A 4,970-nucleotide genomic window follows, 5' to 3' on the forward strand; every position below is an offset into this window, starting at 1 on the left:
AAAGACAGCTATCTATTATGGAGGCCAACTTTAGGAAAATACTGAGAAAACATACCAGCAAGTTACTTGAGGCTAAAAGAATATATTGGAAATCCAGGTTCAAGATGAGAAGTGTCAGACTTGATGATGAAAATACTGACTTCTTTCATGCCATGGCCACACAAAGTTTCAGAAAAAACTACATTACCTCCATTCTCAGTGAAGATGGAATTTATTACCAAAACCATGACCACAAGGCTGCAATTATTTGGCAATCATATAAGGACAGACTGGGTAAAACCATCAACCCTACTATGCTTTTCAATCTGGATGAATTAATACAACAACATGACTTGTCTGCACTTGATGCCCCTTTTACTATGGATGAAATCGAACAGGTTGCTAAAGAATTCCCCACTGACAGAGCACCTGGCCCTGATGGTTTTAATGGCATGTTCTTAAAAAGGTGCTGGAATATTATAAAACAAGATTTTTACACTATGATTTGGGATTTCTTTGAAGGAAATTGTGACATCCAGAGCATCAACACTGCCTACATTACCCTCATTCCAAAAGTTGCCAATCCAGAGAGCATGAATGATTTCAGACCAATATCTCTCGTTAGTCTGCCTCTTAACTTTTTTACTAAGCTTCTGGCAAACAGGGCACAAAATATCATTACTTATGTCATACATCAGAACCAGTATGGTTTCATCAAAGGCAGAAATATACAAGACTGTTTGGGTTATGCATTTGAATACCTTCATCTCTGCCATCAATCTAAAAGGCCCATTATCATCCTCAAACTTGATTTTGAAAAGGCATTTGATAAGATTGAATATAATGCCATTATTGCTATGCTTAATGCCAAAGGCTTTGGACCAAGATGGATCAATTGGGTGTCAAATATCCTTAAATCTGCTTCAACTGCTGTACTTCTCAATGGAGTTGCAGGGAAAAAAATTATGTGCAAAAGAGGTGTCAGACAAGGAGACCCATACTCTCCCCTTCTCTTTGTTTTAGCAGCTGACCTATTACAGTCAGTAATTAATGCTGCTTGGGCTAATGGGGAATTATCCCTTCATATTAATCATGCATATGGACAAGACTACCCAATAATTCAGTATGCTGATGACACTCTTATGATAATGCATGTCGATGCTGACCAAATTATACACCTCAAATATCTGTTAAACCTCTTCAGCCTCTCAACTGGTCTTTTTGTGAACTTCAGCAAATCCTCCATGATCCCCATTAATATTGACCAGCAAACTGTATCTGAATTGGCTGACTCATTTGGATGTAAGGTTGAAAGCTTACCATTCACATACCTTGGACTTCCCCTTGGCACCACCAAACCTTCTGTTCATGATCTTATACCTGTTATCTCAAAAATTGACAAAAGGCTGTCTGGAGTTGCCAGATTTATGAACCACTCTAGTAGGCTAACATATGTTAACTCAGTTGTTGCATCCATGCCCATATTTGCCATGTGCTCCCTTAAAGTGCACTACACCATTCTGGATCATGTGGATAAATCTAGCCGAAATTTCCTATGGTATGGCAATGACATTAACAAAAAAGGAAAGTGCCTTGCTAGCTGGGAAATGATATGTAAACCCAAAGACCAAGGAGGATTGGGAGTGCTCAACCTCAGAATCCAGAATCAAGCTCTTCTCATTAAGCACCTGCATAAGTTCTTCAATAGGGTTGATATTCCCTGGGTTAACTTGATCTGGAATGCCTACTATGATCCTAATGCTGTTCCAGTCCCTGGTAACATGAAAGGATCCTTCTGGTGGAAGGACTGCCTGAAACTTCTGGATCTGTTTAAATCTATGACCACCTGTCAAGTTAAGTCTGGCAATACTGCTATGCTTTGGAATGATAACTGGGATGGTAATGTCATGAAAATTAAATTCCCTGAATTATACTCATTTACACTCCAGGAACATATTTCCATTATGGTAACCAAAGATATGGAAAACATATATGAACTATTTCAGCTTTCCCTGTCAATTATTGCTCACCAACAGCTTCACAGCTTGTCAGATCAACTTAGCAATATTAGGGATCACAATGGCCATGATAAGTGGATTTTCCAATGGGGTAACAATATTCATATGACCAAGAAGATTTACAACTTCCTTATGGGACATCATGACACTGCTGACCCCATCAAATGGATCTGGAAAACCTGCTGCCTCCCCAGACATAAATTTTTCTGCTGGCTGATGCTTAATGACAGAATTAACACATGTGAGTTGCTTACCAGAAAATCATTTCATTTGGACTCCACTTCTTGTGTTCTATGTTATGATGAAGACATGGAGGACAAAACCCATCTTCTTTTCTCATGCACTTTTAGTCAAAACTTCTGGTGGAATATAGGCATTGAATGGAATACTGATCTACACATTCATGAAATGATTTCTGATGGCAAGCTAAGATACAACTTTCCATTCTTCATGGAGATTGTGACTATAGGATGCTGGAGCATATGGAATCAGAGAAATGGACTGATATTTGAGAATATACCATGCTCCATTGCATCATGCAAGTTTAACTTCACCAGCACCTTCAAGCTCACCATGATGAGAGCCAAGCCTAGCCTTAAGGATGGCATGTCATCCTGGATTGACAATATTTGAATAATTTTGTAGCTTAATTTATGCTTTCTTTGTAACCTCATACACTCGGGTTGCTCTCCCAAAAACCATTGTACTATACACTCTTTTATCCTTTATATAATGAAAATGACACACAGTAGGGTTTTACCCTACTGTATTTTGGTCAAAAAAAAAGATCGAGCGAACTATTTTCTTTCTGTACTAGTAAGCTTGCACGTGCAATGCACATTATAACCTGAACATAAAAACGTTTGCATTTATTCAAGTTAGGAGACACGTAATACCAAAATAATCTAATTTCCTCTTAAAGGTTATAACCAAAAAAATTCTCACATGTCGCTTAATTGAAATATTCAGAAAATACTACTCCCTCCGTTCCTAAATATAAGTCTTTGGAGAGATTCCACTATGGACCACATACGAAGCAAAATGAATGAATCTATACTCTAAAATGCATCTAGATAGATCCGTATGTGGGCCATAGTGAAATCTCTACAAAGACTTACATTTAGGAACGGAGGGAGTATTCAATAGTTAATTGAGCATTTGAGCGTACTCTAAAAAAGCTATGAATATATTTTTTGTTGAATATAAGAATGCCAAGAGCCTAAAAAAGCTATGAATATATTTTTATGCTAAATATAAGAATGCCAAGAGCCATGACATTCAATAGCAGACAGACATCCCAAAGAAAAAACATGATGTTATTGAGCCATTTAAATCTTGTCATTTATTCCCAACATCACATAGGCATCTAACATATAAAGCCTCCTACACTACCCGCCGTTTCAGCGCCATCCCGGTTTCAAATTCATCCAGCCCCCACGATCTGCATTGCTGTCCGCTGACGTTGTACTTTTTATCTCGCTGGTATATATATGGGCGTTCGTTTTTCTGTACGTTGTGTGTTCGGGTTAAAGTGGATGACGCATGGGCCACCCTTCTGCGTGGGCCCTCTGCTGCAGTCACGGTGAGCGTATGCGCGCGCGTTCATCTCGAAAAGAGGATGGGCCGCAACGATCGTGGGCTACATGGAGTGTGGTCAAAACCTAGCCCCCAATCCCTTCCGTCCCGAGCCCCGCACCCCACGCCCCGCTCCATCTCCTCCCATGCACTCTGCCGCCGCCATGGCCCTCTCCTCCTCCCCTCGGTTTCTCTTCTCTTGGCAAAAGGACGGCCGGCGTTCAACTCGGCACGACGGCGTTCAACTTGGCAAAAGGGTGACACCTTCCTTCCTCTCCAAAGCAAGGGAAGGGAAGGGAAGGGGAGGGGAGGCCCCAGATCGAGGAGCGGAGCGACGCCCAGATCCGCAGCGGCACCGGCGCGCCGTCATCCACGTGGTCCTCGAGGAAGGCCATGGATGGATGGGGGCGGAACCCTAGCCCCACACCCACCCATGGATGATGACGGCGGTGGCCTTCTCTCGGTCGGGTGGGGAGCAAAGCTTGCGGTGGCCCTCGACGCCCGTGACGAGCTGCAGCACCCAGACTTCAAAGGTACGCAGACACCCCTCCATCCTCCTCCCCTCCTCCTCTTCTTCTTCTTCTCCTTCTGGATGACCCCTGCGGTTGGATTGGTTTCTGCAGGCAGGCCATCACAATGGAAATGGAAGGATGAGCACCATGGCAGGCGTGCAGGTGCAGGCCATCGCCATGGCCCCTTATGTCGTCCTACACTATACTTTCCTGAAGCATGCATATGAAACAAATCTCTCGAATACTACTACACAGATTTCTCTTTTGTGCAGCAACTAGATTTTCGGGCACTAAAAAATATTGTTTGTTACAGGCACGGTTTACACAAACACATCCTGTTTCAATGGCTCAAACTGTTGGTCCTCCCATGGCAATGTTCCCTGCTGGTGGTCATGGAGTTAGTCAGCAACTTTTTTATGGTCAGCAAACTTCAACTTTATTAACCCACTACACGAGAGCAGAGTTAACTTTTCCCTGATGCATCCAGACCTTGTCAGCTAGCTAAAGTTGATTTTCATTTCTTGATTTTTCTTTACACGATGTGTGTAGATCTGAGAAAGAAGAGAAGAAGAATCCTAAGGAAGATTTTGGTGAAGAACAAGGTGGATTATCTCTCTCTCTCTAACAAAGTCACATTTGTTCCTCATTTTGATGTTATGATTTATTTTATTTTGCTTATATTCCAGTTACCTATTTTCTATATAGGATGCATCTTTTCTAAGAAAGAGAGAGAGAGGGAATTGGGGGATAGTGGCATTAGGACTTAAATTCTTTGCCTCCAGCAAAAGAAATGATTCCTGTATGTCTCCCTTTTTCTTTTATCTCACTTTTTTTAAGTTTGGTAGATATCACTTAATCGTGGCCGCAACTAATATCCCAAATTCAT

General features: G+C 41.7%; 1 long non-coding RNA gene across 1 annotated transcript; it reads left to right on the forward strand.

Moving 5' to 3' along the window:
- Nucleotides 1–4,137: 4,137 nt before the first annotated feature.
- LOC123175973 (uncharacterized) lies at nt 4,138–4,669 on the forward strand. Its single transcript, XR_006488263.1, has 3 exons — nt 4,138–4,246; nt 4,398–4,503; nt 4,634–4,669. It is a non-coding gene; the product is annotated as an uncharacterized lncRNA (long non-coding RNA).
- Nucleotides 4,670–4,970: the final 301 nt, after the last annotated feature.

The sequence above is a fragment of the Triticum aestivum genome, unplaced genomic scaffold (assembly GCF_018294505.1).
Source record: "Triticum aestivum cultivar Chinese Spring unplaced genomic scaffold, IWGSC CS RefSeq v2.1 scaffold10598, whole genome shotgun sequence".
NCBI classification, from domain to species: domain Eukaryota; kingdom Viridiplantae; phylum Streptophyta; class Magnoliopsida; order Poales; family Poaceae; genus Triticum; species Triticum aestivum.